General features: G+C 43.5%; 1 protein-coding gene across 3 annotated transcripts in view; it reads left to right on the top strand.

The window, feature by feature from the left end:
• BST1 (bone marrow stromal cell antigen 1) overlaps positions 1 to 19,695 on the top strand; it is a 55,691-nt gene that overhangs the window by 12,799 nt on the left and 23,197 nt on the right. The window lies entirely within an intron of this gene.

Here is a 19,695-nt window from a genome sequence, read left to right as displayed (position 1 = left end):
AGAGTATTAAATTCATTTATTATGTATTTCATTTAATTTTACAGGAAAGAGGTCTGTTTTCACTTGTATTTTAAACTATATGTTGTTACAGGTATAGGTACACATAAGACATTTGAACATCTGAATGTGAAAACTTCCTCACAGTTTGGAAACTTGCAGGATACATAAATGTGTAGAAGTTGTTCTCCAGTTTTATTATTTTTATTCACAATCCATACATTTGTCCACATCTTATCTTCTACTCCCCTTTCTGCCCTAATTCAAGCACTTGCAAATCTTTTGTATGTTAAAACCCGTGTAATGCTGCAATGATTATCTCTGCTATCAAAAGCCTGATTTGCTGTCCCTGGTTATGGCAGCACACGACTCCTGTGCTCAGGTTTGGATCCGTTCTGCCTGTCTCTGAACGGACATTGTGTGGCAGTAGTGCTTCACTTAGTACAAAAAAGGAGATGTATATCGCTTCCCATAGCATGAGTTCAGTTTTTAATACACCCTTACAGAAAAAGAGTACTCTTCTGTTTCTGTGGGTCACTGAAAGTTTTTACTCATCTTGCTATGTAACAACATTTACACCCAAATTATATCCCAGCACCAACCTATAAACATGCAATGAAAACAGCAGCATTTTAGAAATCACTGATAGCTCTAGAATCCTTTTAGGTAGTAGATATTAAAATCAGCCTGTTTCTGGCTTGTTGAGGCACTTGTTTTTTATTGGATACCACTTGCACAGAGGATTAAACAGGGTTTCCTTGTTCTGTCAGTGAATGATAAGGCTTTTGTTCATAGGTGTCAAGGACTTGGCCGTAATCATCCTCATCAGGAAAAGTTTCCTTGCTTCTTTTCTTCCTGAGCTTTACATTCCCTCTTGTGTGCATGGCAATGCAATAGGTTTAATACACTTCATATCTATGCTATCCCTGATCAAGACAGAGCTTCCCAATCTGCATGCTAAAAATCATTGCAGCTCTCTGAAATTTAAGTATCTGAAATACTTAACACAAATGAATGCTTACACTCTTCCCCAAATCACTTCTCTGCAACAAATAGCATCTTCATTGAAATTAGCCACCCTTTCCGAAAGAGCCTTAAGCAGGTGTTAGATAAATTATTTGATGATTATCTTCTAGGTCTGTTTTCTCTGTAGATGGATTCTTCCTCTCTGATGGTCCGTTAGCTGACATGGGGACAGTTTGGTCAGTAGTGGTGTTACTGTTAAGAGCATATATCTCACCACAAGGACGTTTAAGGGATCTAAAGGTACACAAGTCCATGGCACCTGATGAGATACATCTGTGGGTCCTGAAGGAACTGGTGGATGTGGTTGCTAAGCCACTATCCATCATATTTGAGATGTCGTGGCAATCCGTTGAAGTTCCTACTGACTGGAAGAGGGGTAAAATAACCCCCGTTTTTAAACAGGGATAAAAAAGGAAGACACAGGGAACTACAGGCCAGTCAGTCTCACCTCTGTACTTGGCAAGATCATGAAGCAGATCCTCCTGGAAACTATGCTAAGGCACTATGCTGAGGAGAAGGACCTGGGGATGTTGGTTGATGAGAAACTCAATATGAGCTGGCAATGTGTGCTTGCAGCCTAGAAAGCCAGCTGTATCCTAGGCTGCATTAAATGTAGCGTGACCAGCAGGTCGAGGGAGGTGATTCTCCCCCTCTGCTCTGCTCTCGTGAGACCCCACCTGGAGCCCTGCATTCAGCTCTGAGGCCCCCAGCACAAGAAGGACGTGGACGTATGAGGATGAGTCCAGAGGAGGGCCACAAGGATGATCAAGGGGCTGGAGCACCTCTCCTGTGAAGACAGGCTGAGGGAGTTGGGGTTGTTCAGCCTGGAGAAGAGAAGGCTCTGGGGAGACCTGGGAGCGGCCTTCCAGTACCTAGAGGGGGCTACAGGAAAGCTGGGGAGGGACTCTGTCAGGGAGTGGAGTGATAGGACAAGGGGTAATGGCTTTAAACTAAAAGGGGGTAGGTTTAGATAAGGTATTAGGAAGAAATTCTTCACTATGAGGGCAGTGAGGTCCTGGTTGCCCAGAGAAGCTGTGGATGTCCCATCCCTGGAGGTGCTCAAGGCCAGGCTGGATGGGGCTTTGGGCAACCTGGTCTGGCGGGAGGTGTCCCTGCCCGTGGCAGGGGGTTGGAAGTGGATTATCTTTAAGGTCCCTTCCAACCCAAGTCACTCTATCACCCTCTGGTTTTATGATACCTGTTAAGAAAAGGCTTCCTTTGCATTGTGTGTACACATACGACATTTTCATACTTCAATGATAAATACTGACAGTAGGCATGCAGGCTGCAGTGCATCCCCTTTCACTATGGCTGTTTGTTACAATACTGCTAGCTGGCTTCTCATCCTCTAGAGCTTAATGTCCCGAGCTCAGAAACATCAGTTGTACAAGAGACTTTTTGTCACCACAGCTCCTGTTACATCGGCGTTCCAAGGGAGAGGGCCGTGGCAGAGGGATGGCCCAGAAGGTGCTGCGGTTTGCCTGGAGCTTCTTGGGTAGTGATAGTGGCCCTTAACTCCTCTCCAGGTTTGAGCTGTATTCCTGATGAGCCAAAATTCAGACTTCTTTTTTGACTTTGATACCCTTTTGAAGAAAACATGCAAGTAAAAAGACGCCCACTAGATGGCAGAGATGGTTTACAAACATAAGCAGAAAGGAAGCCTAATGCAACCTATTAGTAGTGGTATTTATTACTTGCATTTTTGCAATGTCAGGGAGTCTTAGAAATGGATCCAGATACTGTTGTATCAAGCACTCTAAAAATATAGACTTCTAGGACTGCTTCTCTCTAGAAGAGCTCTATACATTTCTCAGGTATAAGCCAGAGATGGTGCATGGACATGGAGCAATAAGGAGGCTCAGGTAGCATGGACAAACAACAGAGAGAGAAGTTTCCCAGGGTTCTGCACACAGATACCCTATTTATAAAGTCATGACAGCTAAAGGGAATCTGGTGGCAAGCGCTTATAAAGAAACTTCTAGCTTAGCACTTGGACTGCAAACTTCATCTTTGGCAACAAACCTCTGGTATTTAAAAGAATCCTAACTCAGCCTTGTGCTGTGAACATCCTGTTTGTTTTCTTTTCTTCAGATCTGCACCACCAGCACAAAGAAGACCTATATCTTCAGACAGAGGAGGCAGCTGGAACAAGCTCATGTTTGTTTCTCTCTTAGGCTTTTTATTCAGATCTGCTTCAGAGTACTGAGATAATCAACTGAATCCATATTCTCTATTGTCTTAGCTGGCTATAAATTTGGCTTTAATTCATTTCTAACTGCAATTTCACCCTACTTCTGTGACTGGCAAACTTGCATATTAAAACCCTGCATAATTCTATATAGATATCAACTACTAATAGCATAAAAAAATCTGCTGCTAGAAAGCCTCACCCTTCATTTCCTTTTCTTGAATAGAAGACATCCATTGCTGTTTCATCTTATCCCAATCCTCCAGAATGAAACTGAGAATAATACTTTCTCTCTGTTCATAGAGTTCACAAAGAAAACCTAAACAATGTCCACCATACATCTCCCAAACAACTAAATCCTACTATTTTGGCCTTGAAAACTATGCTTTGAGAAGGGGAAGTGGGAGCAGGAAGTATGAGTTCAGATGCTCACTTGGTACAAAATATAATAAGCGAGACAGCGGAAAAATTAAACTCATTTTCATAGTCTACCAGTTGAGCCAAACGTAACTGAAACAGTTATACACATGATAGTTACAGAATATGCAAGCCACGCATATTCTGTTTACCAGGTTTACCATGTACTGTCAATTGCTTCATCATCCCCACAGCTGTTCCTCAGCTGGCTATCTCCCTGCCACTGGATAACGGGTAATATGGTCAGTAGTACCGGGTCTAGAAGGCTCCACAGGTTTTCTAGCACAAGGTGTTTAGCATATCGAATTCAGACAAGTACCTGCCAGGTCAGATATTTGTCTGCTTTCAGTGGACTCAGTGTGTTTGAGAATATATTGAGAAGAAAGCAGCTGCCATCTTGAAGGTCTCTTGAGTTACTTCTGTAAGTTATCTATGTTCCAGATGGATGTTCATCTAAACTACTAGGGCATCCAGCTACTAAGATGACACATAAATCTTTGGAAAAAAATAGTTGTTGTTTTAGAAAATAATTGGAATTTTGTTGCACATTCTCTGTTAGCTTCTGTGTTATTTATTTGTGTTTGTATTAGCTAATTGCTAAGAAATTGTGATAGAATGTTCCTGTTATCTCAGTTTTTCTAATTTAGGACTTCGTAGTAGATTTGCATCCTTTCGGTCCCTGGTACAACTATATCAGGTTAAATGTTTGAAAGATACTATCTGAAATATGTTGCTGTTGCTTATTTGCCTGGTTTCCATTCCCGTAATAATCTTTAAATTGGTTCCTGTGCAAATCCATTTGCACAACATACAGAGTTGCATTTGCCTGTGTCAGAGTTAGATTAGGGCTCAAGCTCAAAGGATTCTTGTGTGTTTCAGAAACTTGCAAAATGACTGACGTCAGGCTCACAGATAGGTGTCCAAGCCACCTTTCGGTCTAGTGTTGTCCTGACCACTGTACTACGGTGTGGGTGGGGGGATTCAGAGAGTAACTGAATATCATCAGCAAGGCATATGGCTCTCAGGCAACTGCCACCCACAAGCCAAGCGTCCCCACTGGCCAGCTTTTGCTTTCTGGCCCATGTGAGCTTTTCAGCCTCTGGACGCTATCAATTTCAGCAGCGCAATCATGCCTGGCAGTTATGCATGGTACCAAACACACTGCAGGAAGTGATAAATAATTCTGTTTTAAAACTTGCAGGATGCACAGCAGGATAGATTCAATGCAAATGACTTGAGGTTCTTTACTGTTTGACCTTATATCGAGACCAACATACCCAGAAACCTCCTGCAGTGTTTTCTTATTTCTAATATTCTTGCCTCCTTTCCCATTACATCGACTCAGGAGCAAAACCAGCATTTTATTTTTCCCAATATCTTTCCAATAAAGTGCTTCAAACTTGCAGGAAAAGCTTGGCAAGATCTGTAAAGTTTTTTAGCCTACCAACTAATATAGCTGGGAAAAGAAGGCAAAATTTTAGATACATAGTCTTCTCCAGATCTTAAAGGCAGCAGATGCCGAGCTGAGTATGGATCAGTTCTGAGTTTAACTTAATTTTTTTAATTAGTATGAAAGAACAGTGCATCTAGCATCTAGCAGGGCAAAAAGCAAAGTGAGAAACAGTAAGGTCATTTCCTAACAAAAAGTGAGCAAGAGAATCCCTTCTCTCTCTTCTTCTGTTTCTACAACTACACAGCATGCAAACAGGGCTATTTACACATACATTTTACACGTATGTGGTGAGAATGAGCCCTGTCTGTGCTTTGTCTTAACACTTGGTAAATGCTGTGATTAGCAATGTCTCCTGTAAAAGCTGTGGCACATTTGGAGGAATCATGTCTAAATGCCTGCTAAGGCTCAACAGGCTGGTTCAAAAACAGATTCAAAATGTTTTGATCATTTCTATTTGTACTAGCAGTACTGCAGATACAGCTGTCTGCAGACACGAATTCAGGTCTGGAACTGAATTTCAAGGGGGAAAATGCTTCAAGGGGGAAAACGTTTCAAGGGGGGAAATGTTTCGTATGAAAACATGGTTTTTATCACTTCATTTTGAATCCAGTTTGATACCACAATTCTGTATAGATCTGTCAATACCCAACTACTCCTGGCAAACGAAAGCCTCATGCACCATAGCATTACGGGGTGCTTTGCATTTACACAGACAGACCTGTGGAAGCTACTGATACTAAGTTAGTATTTTGTATCTTCACCCATTTTGTGGACCACAAAAACTCAGTTATGTCACGCTCTTCATTCCTATATGCAAGTAAATATAATCTCCCTTCCGCTACCCTATTTTTGTTTCTGCTGCATGTGTTCATGTCACTGTATCTGACAAAAGCAGAACTCTAATTCGGAATAACTTATTTTTTCAGCATGTCTGTGCATGCACATGTATACATCTGCTCATGCCCGCTCTGACTACTTTTAAATGCAAACTCTTGAGTGCTTTGGAGTAAGTGTTAATGAGAATAAAGCAAGGACAACTTGTTCACCTCTCTGCCCTTTTAATACTGCTGGCGTTTATTTTTGTCTTATTGGCCTGACGAGATATTCAGCTGACACATCTGTGTTTCCAATCAGCAATCTCAAATATAGTGAAACTTCCACTGGAACCTCAAGAAGTTGCACAGTACTCAGTTGTTCAGAGGAAGGGAACTTCTATGATAGCTTTCTTTAAAACTGGATCTGCTAGAAATAATTCTGGTGTATTCTGCTTCAACAATAGAATGTAAGTTGGAAGAAGGGTGCTTTTAACAGAGGCAAGAAATTTGGTTTAAAATAGCTCAGTATAGGGAGGCACGGCATCTTAATTTAGGCAAATGCTAGGGTGGTTCAAGCAGCTTACAGTATTTTTTCTGAGTTTCAGGTTTTTCCTAATTCCAGCTTCTGCCCTGTCTAAATGTACTTGTCATTGTACTTAAGAGAGGAAGAATACAATTTGCTAATTTTTGCAGGTAGCTGAGTTCCTGTAGTTCTCTGTGAATCACAAAGGCAAGCTCACAAGAGACTCTGTCACCCCACTACAGCTCAAGTGCAGCTCAAGTGCAGGCTGGCAAGCAGAGGGGCTGAGGAAACTGGGGCCTGGGAGCACAGCACAGACCCTGCCCTCACACCGTGCCAGAGCATCCACCTTGCCCAGGCAGCCCCCTCCTCACCTGCCTTTGCTCTCTTTCCTGCCATCTGCAGCAAAGGTGAATCTGGTCTCAGTTCAGATGAGTTATTTCATAATTTAGCAGACTATGAGTGAAAAAGCATGATGATGGACATTTTATAACAGGAAAAAGAAACAGGAAATTATATTTAATAATATGCATTTCCTTTAGGTAATAGCTACTAAAGTAACATAATTAGTCCTTTACTCGTGACTGTTTGACTAGGAATACCTCCACACTCTGCTTTGGTAAGCTCCCAAAGTACAGACAGAAGGGATCCTCCAGAACCATCTGTCTGGAGTAACTTGAGTTATAGCATCAGTTACAATAATTAACAAAGTAATTCTGTTTGCCTGGGCATCTGTTAGTGGATATACATGACATGGTCTGATATCAGATACTAACAAGTGCTTCAATGAATAATTAACAAGGAATGTCAGGTATTGCAGGTGTAAACCAGGATGATAAGTCAAGAATTTAGCAAACACTGGACCACTAAACTGTAGGAAGACTTTTTTTCCCATTTGCAACAGGTAGTCAAGAGAGCTGTGCTAAGAAAATGGCAGGTGTTGCATATTCTTAACTAAGTTAGGGTAATGATGAAGAAAAGCTCCTTAGGTCACACTCTGCTGTTTTGAGCACAAGTAGCTATTCCTTCCAAATTTTAGTCTTGCAGTCTCAAATCACAACTAAGACATGCTGGACTACGTATGTCGTGCTTCATTCTTACTTTTCCCTCTAGTTTAATGAAAGATGCAAGAAAATCCAGAGCTGGTATTTCCTTGAAGAAGAATAAAGTCACTTGACTGTCACCTTGAACTTTTTGTCACCACTGCCCATAAGCATGGGGTTAAAAAAAAGAAGGAAAGAGTGATTATAAAAGCAAAGTATATGGCATGTATCATACAAAAAGAATCTACAGTAAGACACAGTAAGAATAACCAATAAACATGGAAGGCACAGCATCAAATCCTGGACAAATATTTAAACACATATATACAAAAGCATATTTTACAAAATAGCTGGCAACCAGTAAAGATCTTGTTTTTCAGGTTTCATGTTTTTCTTTCACATGGATCCCTGCCAAGTGGCAGACCTACTCCCTAGAGTTCTTTCAGGAGAATTCTGCAATTTATACAATCCTGTGCCTGCCTAACATACCTTTATATCAACCTTGTTTTGTTGGCCGCCTCAGTGGGATGGTGGCCAGCTGGGTACTTTGTGCCAGAACATGTGAGCAGCATAATAATTAGTAATGGCCAGAAAACAAGCAATTGAAAGTTGGTGAGATTACTCCATTTGTCTTCACTCTGCACTAACCTAAACTTTGAAAAGTAAAAGCAGAAAAAAAGTACAGCAAGCTCATCAGACTGTTAAGTAGCCCCAAGCTAGCTGCCTGCTCACACAATCAGAAGATCCCTAATTCCTAGATGATAGCTTTGGTATAGCTCTCACTTTCTTGCAATCCCTTCTATTTCAGCTGTTCCATTTTGTATAAATTAAACATTGCTTGAGCAAAAAATATTTTCTCGATAGCTTGATTCATGCTGAATGCATGATTCCTTAAACTTGCGTCTCCCACTCTGCACATCAGTGCTTTAAACACTATATTCTTGAATGCGTTCTTTAAAAATTGATCTAGGCCATTATTTTCTGGCATGGCTAAGTAGAAAGCTGTATCAAAAAAGGTGAAGATGATGCAGAAGAATGAAGTGACTTGTTTCCTCGTGCTGTTTGGGAGCTACTCCACGGCTCGTGCGTCCACTCCACCAGCAACGTGTATGTATGCAGGGGATTTCTTCGTGCATTGCACAAGCCCTAGCTATGAATTTGTTTTGTTACAAAGCTGCCATTTTGGCTGCAAAAGAAATTGTAAACAGAAAAATGCAAAAAGCAGCACTGGTGGCAGCAGGAAATTCTTCAGGCAGCAGAAAAGCTTATGAAGCACCTGTAAAAGTGCCAAGCTTTCAATGTGAAGGGGAAGGAGCAGATGGCCTGACACTCAGGAGAGCTGGCAAGGGAAACCAGCACAGAAATGGGAGGAAGAAGCTTGGTCTAAAGGGGGAAAACCTTTTAGACCCTTTGAAATCTTTGATCGCAATAGACAAAGAAAAATGTTGGTCATTAGTGTCTGTTACCCTGCCTCACCCTGAACATACAGCCCCAGCTGTCGTGACTCCAACTGGCTACAAGCGAACTCACACAGCAACAAGTAAAGAAACGAGTGCTGATCACACACCGGGAAAGGAAATAGAGTATGCCGAGTTATTAAGGGATAGCTATTCCCAAACATTCTTCCCCAGAATGTCAGCTTTAAATGCACTTCCCATCGTAACGATGTTAATTTGTAAGGCAGTCAAAACTGTAGCAAGGTTTGAAAGATGGAGTGCAGAACAGATGCTGTGACTTCTGAGAAAGGTTGGAGTACATCTACATTCTTGTCAGTCTATCTCACCGGATATTTGATGCTACTGAATAAATCTGAGTGTCCATAAATCACGTCCTAGGAAGAAGCAGCTTAAAACTGAGTAGTTCCAGTGCCGTTTTGGTAGCGTACAACACCAAGGGAAAAAGCAGGCCACTAATTTTAGGATCTTAAGCTCTGTTATGAGGCCTGAAAATCGCTCATCCCTTATGCTGTCTCTGTAGTCTCCTTTTAGACAATAACATGAAAAGATCAGAGCTAGTTTTCTATGCAGTGCTTAGTAGGAGTTTCCTTATCAGAAAGGTTTTTAGAAAAATTAACATATCCACAACTAGAAGAGCCTTTCAAAACATCCCTGAATTATTACTTTGGACTGCAGAAGAACTTCACAGGAAAACAAATAACAATAATTTCCCATACAGAGACAAACAAACCTTACCTACGTGGACAATCAGAAAGGTTTGGAAAACTTATTTGCTAATAAGGAAAATTTATCACTTACTGATAAAAGTTTTATCTTCCATACTAATACATCATGCTTGATGAGGGGAAAAGACACTTGGCTTCCTTTATTTCTCTGTTACATCCCATCTGAGAGTAAGGACATTTGGAAGGATGGAATAGGGTGAGACAGAGATTGTATCCTCGGACTCAAAGGGAACTGAAGAGCCTGCAACCATTCCTGCTTTAATAAATCAGTTTGAATGGAAATCAGTTGAAAACAGAAGATAGGAATTGAGCCTGTCACAGCCACGCTGTAGCTGTTTAATCTCATCCTATTTCTTCCAAAAATAGTTATCTAAGAGGACACATTTCATAAAGTATTTTTGAAATGACTGATGGATGGATGTCAGAAACTTTACTGTAGAAGCCTGAATGTCATGACTGTCTGTGAGACACTTCTGTACGCCAGAGCAACAAATCTTCCAAAAGAAGATTCATGAAACTATTCAGAAAGGATAGCTTTTTTTCCACTATGTAAAGGGGCATTTTAGAGAAGACAAAGCAAAACTCTTTTTCAGGAATGCACAACGAAAAAACTAGGGATGATTGTTAGTTTTCAACAAAAACTAGGGACGATTGTTAAAATGCGCAACAAGTGAAATTCTGTTCAAACATCAAAAAAATCACCATGGAGGTGGTCAAACAGTGGAGCAGCTTGCTGAGAGAGGTTCTGGATTCTCTATCTCTGGAGGCTTTCAAAGCTCCGCTAGAAAATGCCCTGAGCAACCTAATACAAGCTTGAAGTTGCACGTGAGTTGAGCAAATGGTGGGACCAGCTGACCTGCAGAAGTCCCTTCCAACTCACATTGTGCAATGATGCTGTGAGTTTTCCAAAAATGGCAATTACTGGATATTTTCTTTCTGGAAAGGCCTGTCATACATGGTACTATCCCCTTTTTGTTTTCATAATACAAATGCCTAACTGGCAAGACAGCTTTATTTTTATAACATATTTAGCTGTCCATAGATTTTTAGCAATCAGTCATACTGGGTGTGTTCATTTCAAAACCTGACAGCTAACATGTTTATCAAGGACATTTCAAATTCTAATTTAAGCAACACAAATAATATTCCACAACACATTGCATTCACAGTCAGCCTTAAGCTACCTGAAGATCTGCCTTTATACATAACTGATTTCAGGTATTGTCTTCAAGGAAAGATTAGCTAGATTTCCATCTGTCTTGTTCCCTAAATCCTGGTATCTTTGGAAACCTATCTGATAAAGTTCTTTGTTTTCTTTACATATTCATTAGATAGCAAGAAGATCTGGCTGTATTCTGCAAGTATTATCGCAAAATCAGAGAATCATACTGTTTGTAAGGGACCTCTCAAAGGCAGTAGCAGCTTTGCGGTGACATAAGCCAGCTTGCCCTTACTTTGAGGCTAGGTCCCCTGCCCCACTGAGCAGCAGGTCCTATTTTCCTTGGTGGTCCTCCCACTGTGGGTGTGCCCGTGGTAGCCCTTCTTGCATCGCCCTTGCACATCTCACTAGTTTTAACTTCAGTTCAGGTTTGGCTCTCTTAATACCTTCCCTGCACGTCCATGTCAGCCCCAAAGAGGCGAGGCTGCAACCACTCCATGTCTGCATATGCAGGGTGGAGGCCTGCTGGTGAGAATATGTGTACATGTAGATATGTACAACATGGATTCCTTCAACAGCAGCCTCAGAAGTCTAACCAGTAGCTGGCCCTTGGATCCCAGTCTCCTCAGTTGCTGGCACCTGGACATAGGAGTCCCCAGGGCTGCAGGCCTACTCGTAGCACGATGGGTATCACACCTCGACATGGGGGCTGATGGCTTTGCTGGGACAGCCCTGGCAGGAGCCCAGATAAGGGGGTTGATCCTCAGGAGTCCTTGCTTTGTGTTCCTGCCTGCCTTTGTGTCCCCGTGCTCCTCCAGGCTTGTGCAGGTGGGCCTTTCATCAGCTGATAGGCTTGGGAGGAGCTGGGCAGGGAATTATTTGGGCTTCCCCTCCCACCATTGTCTCTCTGACAAGAGACAATGGGCGTGCAGATGAGCCTTATCACATAACCTAACAGCCTGGGCAGTTAATTATTTTACATTCCTCACAGACAGTCCGTCCACCCTCTACACACTTTCTTCCAAGATTTAAGCTCAGTTAGAAGTTCCCGTTTTGGCCAGGCTGGACTCCTGCCACGGCTTCAACTTCCTGCACATCTCCAGGTCTGAATCTTCCTTTCCTTCACAAGGCCGTTTTTCAACATTTCCGAAGTAGTCATTTCTGACTATCTGTCAGTTCCAGTCATAAAATTCCCCACGCTGCTGATTAACATCTAGAAACAGGCCTCTGACTCCGTGGGGCCAATTCATCCCTAACAAAACACAGCGAAGCTCCGCTCCCCAGCTGCACCACGTCACTGAAGGACAAGTGCTGGTGCCCAACACTAGAACATTTGACTGATGTATCCTGGGAGGTGGATTTTGCACGGACAGAGACAAAATGTACAAGTGGGGCAGATGCAGGGACTGGAGGAAGGTGGCAAGAGCCAGTGGGGAACAGGGGCGAGGGAAGGAAGATCTCCCTGAGCAACCCAAGTAGGTCTCTTGCACTGTCCTGTGCTCATCTAAGCTCATTCCCAGTTGCATTTCTGACAGGTGACATACAGATGGACCAGACCGTCCTGTGGCTCGCACAGGAATGAAATAGCTTCATGCTGGTTGCCTTAAGACATACTCCTCCCTGCCCCTCGAGTGCATGAGTATTTTATCTGAGAAACAAGAGGTAGGGAGGAGGGAGAAATGACTGGGAGTCTGTGCAAACACAGGAATGTTTTGTCTTAAAGGCCTCTCCTTTTAGATGTTGCCCTGTCCTGGGCTGCTGTGTTGGCCTTTTCATGCTCTGCAGTTCAAAAACAGTGCATCAGTCGCGGGATCCTGTCCAGCATTGAACCCCTCATGTATGGGTGTCTTCATGTTTATTTACACAAAAAGCAGAAACTGATTTGATAGATTTTATTGATACTGCTTTCCCTCTTCTCTTTATTTCTCTTCCTTCCTTCCTTTTCTCCCCTCAACTTCCCACATGCGTCTTGAGATTAGAAGAAGCCACACTACATCTAGTCAAGTGTGTGTGTAGGGTGATGAAAAGGTCACTGGCAAAATAAGACAAAGTGGTGACATTTGGTCCTCCCACACTCTCTCGATGCGTGAGAACACATAGGAAAAAAATAGTACATTCCGGTCGAGAGAGCAGAATGCTTTATTGAGGAGAGGCAGGCATCGTGCTTGTCAGCATGGCTGATCTAGTATTCTCATTTCCCCCATTTAAAGCCCTCAGCAGCGCATGAAACAAAACGAGTAACTTCCATGTGGAAAAACAGGCTGCTTAGAAGCGATGGAGATGAAAGAGACAGAAATCCCCTGCAGTCCCTCAGTGTGCAGAGTGCAAATAATTACTAGATGATGTCTTTTTACAGGGTAATTTATCACACTCCGGGTACAGCAGCTTGCACCGATGGGCTTGCAGAACCCAGGGTACGACCTGTGTTTGAAGCAGGCCAGCCAACTTTGCAGCTTCAAACCCGCATGCTGCAGGGGTAGTAGCTCCAAAACATGCCATCAGGATGGAAGAACGTGCACGCATCCACAGCTGTTACAGTGATGGGACATGGCATTTCTATCCTCCCAGTGAAAACAAGTACCACAGCACGTGATGCCAGTGGTCTCCCTGCACACCTCTCGGCCTTCCTAGGAAAAGTGCTTGAGGGTTTACTGATCGTGAGATCGTATCCTTATTTACAGCAAAAATGAGAATGAAGTGACCATATTCAGAACACCCACAGAGTGCAAAGTCAGTTTTATGAAAAATACAGGTGTCTGGGCTTGGGAAAGCAACTTCAAACTGCTTTCTGTCCTATGTTTCTTAAACGTAAGGATGCCTAAGATCCAATGGTGTTTCTGTTTGAACTGAAATGTCCCCTGGGTGCTTAAACATCAGTGAATTAACGAATTCAGAGGTGTCCATTAGCAACTCAGAGACAGGTGACAATTAAGACATTACTGATTTTTCCAACTAATTAGTTCAGGGGCACCTCCTCAAACAAAATTCAGTAGCAATGAATAAACCCGCCCATACACACAACATCGTCACTTTCCAGGCCAACTGCACAACTAATTTCTGTATGATTTTTCAGGATGATCAGAAGAGTCAGGTCTGAAACTTTACAGATTTCAAAAGCTACAAGTGTCTAAAATAAAAAGTGAAAATGCAACTAAATTCACGCATCTTTAAATGCAGAGGTCAGTTGTCCATCTGTGTTAGCAATTGTTCAAGTGATCTACCTAGGTCAGGTACAAATTAAATCACCATTCAAAGAAGACAGATATTTAACACATTGGAACAAGGTCATAAGATAAATGCATCAAACCCTCAGCTTCAGTTGCTTAGAGGAAGCAAAGTCTATCTCTACATTCACTGCACAATTTAAAACAGGACAGTGTTGCTCGATGTGCTCAGAGCCCTGCATTCTGCATGTAAACCACACCGGAAAGCCAGAAAGGGCTTAAGAATTTTCAAGTATCTTCTGTGTGCAACAAGGTAGGTAGATAAATGCATACAATTTGTTTTCAAAGAATTGAAAAAATGCTGAAGATAAAAAAAAAACAAGATGATGACCCATTGCAATATCAGATTAGCTGACTAAGGTATGAAATCCAATTACCTCATTCATCAGCTAGATTTTATATTGCACTTCAGGAGGAGCCTTGCTGTAGTGAACTGACCCACAGAGTTAGCAATGCCAGGACACCGTTCTGTACCTCCACACTGAGCTTTGCATCACTTGTAAAGATGCAAAGATGCTGTTGCAGAATGGTTTTGCAACCTTGCAAGTGGGAAGTGGGAAGATAATTTATCTTGAGCCTGGTTTACAAACGAAAGGAGGCCTATGCAAGCACTTCGTTTGCTTGTCCATTCCTCCATCTGTCAGTCCCTTCCCTCCCAAAGACTTGTGAATTTATGGGCCAATTTCAACCGAAGTCTAATGGAGTGGGCTGCAGAACTTCTGTTCTTGTTATTTTACTCATGCACATTCAACTAATTTGGATGGTTTGGGGATTCGCCTTTTTTTTTTTTTTCTGCACAGATAAGGTATGTGTTGCTGTGAATGGGAGCTACACCATCCTGTTCAGAGGAGATTAACTCCCTACTGTCTGATACTCAGACTTTAACACACAGAAAAGTATTTTGTCATCATAACTAATCTTAAAGAACTTCCAGCAGAAGCAAATGCAGTCAGTAGAAATTTGTGTCAAGTAACAACAAACTGAGCAAGACAATAACAACAGGCTGAACAAGGCAGCTGGATAATGGCAACCAGCTGAAAAAAAAAAAAAAAAAGATTTGGGATAAGGGAGTGCTGGTGTTCAAACCATCTTCAGACTGCTCACCCAATCAACAAGCTCACAAGGCATTCCTGGTAGTGGATATGGCCTTTGCAGAAGGCATGACTGAGACATCTGGGTGCTGAGACACCGAGTTACAAATGCCTGTTTTGCAGCAGCGGGTGTGTGGTTGGATGGCACGCTGCTCTTCACAGCTGTCACTTTGTACTCGCTGTTCTTCTTGTCCCAGCCCATTTATCATTTTATTTTCAGTGTTCATCTCAAACCTTCTCTAAATGTTATGACAGCAGTTACCCTGTGAAACCGGGAAGCTATGAGAAGACTAATCATTGCTATTCCAACAAATGCCGTGAAAGGAATGATTTCTTCAATTATTGTAACAGCTTCTGCTCTTTTCAGTTCAAATTCCCTTATTCCTAAATTCTGCTGAGCACTGGCAGCTAGCAATTACAGGTGTCCACAGTGATTAGTGGCACCGCATACCACGCTATCATCCTCATCCAGTGCATTATGTTGAAATAATTCTTCATGATTCATAAACTGTGTAGCCTTTGAAAGAGCCTTTTTTCTATCATATGGAAAAATTTACTGCTAGTATAACTAAGCTCAACCCCACTAAAGGCAGTGGCATTGTTTCTGTTTCTACCTGAGCACAATTAGATGAGAAATGGAAGCAACTGAAGAACAACCAGGACACAGGCAAACCACACAATCAAAAAATACTTCTATCAAACTTTTTACTCACTGTGGAAGAAACAAAGTTCTAGAAGCAGGTTTTAACCCTGGGCACCTAAAAGATGCACAACATATTTTTTCTTACTGATGTTTGCAGGTTAATGTTGATTTGGACTGGTTCCGTCCACCTGTTGCACACCACCTTTTATCAGCGAGGGATATTTCTGCTGTGAAGGATTATTTGTGTCCTCAGCCATGTTTGGGGTGCTAGGACTATCTACAGTTGTAATAAAAAGTTTAAAAAAAAATGATAAATCAAACTGTTGAATGACCAGACCTTAAGAATGGCTGGGGGGTGGTATGTTATCCCTTGCTGGGTCAAAAATACAATCCACAGTACTTCCAGGTAGCAGTGGAAGCTAGCTGCTTTTTTCTCATGGTATACTTAGCTGTACTAATACAGGCTAGTAAATTGTATATAATACAATTCCATTCTTACAGAAGTCTCTTGCTGCAATACACGGTATCAAAGCAGAGGCTGGCATTTATGTGCTTGAAGTTCTGTCTTCTCATCTTTTACACCCACTTTTTAATCCTCCCAGGGATTCAGTGTAAACTCCGGCAGAGAAGGGGACACACCTTGACTTAGTATTAGTTTAGACTTACCTTGGAAATTCACATAGCTTGGAGGGCTCCAAATACTGGAGTTTATCAGACATGGCACTTGTAAAAGATGTCATTTTCCTTAGAGAAGGCACAAATAGCCACTAGCACACCAGTTCAAGAAGGATGCAGATCCATGAGCACCTCACTGCAATCTCAGGGGAAATCCTAAATGTGCATTTCCTTACAGTTGTGTTGGGGGTGCTGACCTCCTGATGCCCTGGTGGGATACAGGTAGGTTAAGGTGGTTGTCTTGAGGAAGCTGCTTAGGAAAGAAGCGAGCTCCAGCTGAGTGCCCACAAACCTGAGGGGATGCAAGGCCTTTGTAAAACAAACTGCTGTTCATGTCCCTTCATCCTCCCTCATCTCACATTCTCTGTGCTCCTCTCATGCCGTCCTGTTCAGGAAATACCATTTCAACCCTTCTTTGCTAAGGCACCATTATCATCTTACTTACTGTGGAAACCCTCTTGTGCCAGGACATCTGTAAGGCGCGAGTACCTTCTCACGTTCATACTGAGAAAGAAGCTCCCATTTTCTGAAACACCAGAAGCACTTCGCTGGCCTTCCTGCCGCCCCCTCGTCTCTGTTTGTCGCTTTCCTCAGGCCGGTCAGGCTGCAGAGGCTTGCTGAAAGGAGGCTTGGCATTTCCTTGTCTGTTCCATCCCTCCTGTAGCTCGAGGTGTCACAAAACCAACAGCAAGGACAGCTTCCGGAGCGACCGGGCCTCCACTTGCCTTTTTATTCTTAATGAATCAACATCACATCTGAACAAAAGGAAAAGTTTTTTCATATCGGGTGCTTTTAAAAAGTTTTAAACCTTTTTAACTGTCCCATTTGTTCTACTGTAAAAAATATTCTGATTTTAGACTTCCTGAAGGTGAGTATCTTCAACACCCTGAAAAAGCAGAGATTGTAATTTTATTGCATAAACTGTTTAGGATAACTAGTTGTTTTGCTCTGTTTTGTTTTTCCAGTGTGGCATTTCCTTAGTTAATGAAACTGAAGAGCAGCAAGCTGGAAACATATGCACAGAAACATTAAGAGGAAAATAAAAGCAGTTGAATAACCTCTCTTGTGTATAATAATTTATTAAAAAAGGCAGAAAGTTCAAATGTGAATATCTGGCATTCGTGTTTACATTATCATCAATGTAAACAAGGAACAAAAAAGAACAATAACTTGGGACTGCCAAAGCAAAAGCCGTATGCTTACTGAAAGGATTATGGGGGAAAAAACTTCCTTTATGAGCTCGTTTGTACTTAGTTGTCTCATATAGAGCTTCCTGCCCTTTTTCCAGAACCTGCAATAGGGTCCACTGAGGGCACACAAGCAGTCAGTGGATGGGCCATGGGTCATATCCTGGCAACTTTAGCTATTATTCTACAGAGAATTAAATTCCATTTTCCTATTCATAAATCAGATTGTTCATACGTTTTTATAAAGTTACCAAAATAAACATTCACAATAGCTATTTAACTTTTCTCTCTAATTATCAGCTGGCAATCTTGTTTTCAGATGAGGGAAGGTGTATGGCTGACTGGAGGCATTTTCTTGTCCACTTCTTATCTAGCCATCACTGTTAGCAAGACATACGCAGCCCCGAAACTGAAATTTCAGTTCTGAGAAAAACCCTCCCAAGGTTTGCATCATTTCCCTGAAAACTGGATGGGTCAAAAATAAAAAAAAAATAATAAAAAATACAAAATCAGCTGATATATTTAAATACTGTTTAAGAGTGAAGGGCTTGGTCAGAGCATGTCTCAGGTCTTTCAGAACTGCCTGGTTCTGAGCTGTGTCCCAAAGGCCCTTTCTTGCTTTAAAGCTGATGCTTTGTAAGCACTTATTAAGGGTTCGTAGTTAACATTAGGCTGACATCCAGTACTTTACTTTGTTTAGCTGTAGAGATGTTAGCCTTTTTATGGTGGCTTTTGACCAGGGAAGCAGAGTTGTGCTGCGCGGAGGGGAGAACAAGGACTGAGTGCTGACTGCTGCAGCAGATTATTCCCCCAGCTTCCCTCAGACACCCCAGCTGACACACTGCCAGAAATTCGTGTGCCAGCTGAGCCCGGGCTCTTCGCAGGGTCAGACAGAAAGCGTCCCGTTGGTTGCTGATGAGTTACCCCGGACTTTTAAGACAACCGCAAAGTCACTAATCGCCTGCTGTAAACGCCTAGCGTTTAGAAACACATTTATTTCGCTTTTCATTCGCACACCAGCTCAGGGCGGGTGGCCGCAAGGGCCTCTGCACCGCCACAAGGGCTCGGGGGACGCCGCGGGGAGAGGACTTCGGGCCCCACACCCCGGCGACCTCCTGGGGGGGAGCCGCGCAGAGGGCGGCGAAAGGCGAGGCGGGGGCCGGCAACAACGCCCTTAAAACCAGCGGGACGGGGCCGGGGGGGCTCCAGCCTCGCCTCCCGGAGGGAGCTGGCCGGAGGGGAGGCTTTGGCCGGCGGCTTCCCGCAGCTGCCGCTGCCCCTCAGGGCCTCCAAGCCGCTGCCCCTCGGGGCCTGCCTCCCGCCGCCATGCCTGGGTCGCGGAGGCGGCAGCGCGGCGTGCTGCTGGCGGGCATCGCCCTGCTGCTGGCCGCCCTCGTCCTGGCCGTCGTGCTGGCCTCCGTCTTCATGCCGGGGAGGGAGGCGGCCGGCGGGCAGCCGCTCAGGTGGCAGGACAGGGGCACCACCAGGAGCCTGCGGGAGATCGTGCTGGGGAGGTGCTACAGCTACCTGGCCGAGCGGCGCCCGGCGCTGGGGTGAGTGGGGGCGGCGTGGTGCCAAACCCGACGGGCTTGGGGTGGTGGGGAGCTGCAGAAGGGACGATATTTGTAATTATCCCGGGTCAGGAGGCGCCCACGGACACGTACTGGCACCCCTTTAAAGCCAGCTGAAACAGGAGCTGGGTTGTAACAGGTCGGAGTATGGAGGAGAAGGCAATTTGCTGTACATCCGACCTGCCCAACGTCCTGTGGTGTGTAACGCTGCGTTCACGCCGCCAAAACTACCCAGGACGGAGGAGAAGGATTGCCACGTATTTATGGGATGGACAGAGATGTTAGAAGTGTGTTGGGAAATGTATTAGGGTTATTTGAAACAGATGCTTTTAGCGCGGGGCAAAGCCTCCGGCACAGCTTCACGAGGAGTGCCGGGAGTACGATGGCCAACGTGGGCAGCCCCAGGTGCCCTCACACCCTGAGCTGCTCAGGGAGGAGGATTCCTTGGTCCCAGCCAGCAAGTAGGGCTGAGAGCTGATTTTCTGCTCTCCAGCCCCTCAGTGA

The sequence above is a fragment of the Anser anser genome (assembly GCF_964211835.1).
Source record: "Anser anser genome assembly, chromosome: 4".
Classification (NCBI taxonomy): Eukaryota; Metazoa; Chordata; class Aves; order Anseriformes; family Anatidae; genus Anser; species Anser anser.
Note: the sequence above shows the minus strand (reverse complement) of the source record. Positions and strands in the feature narration are given on the sequence as shown.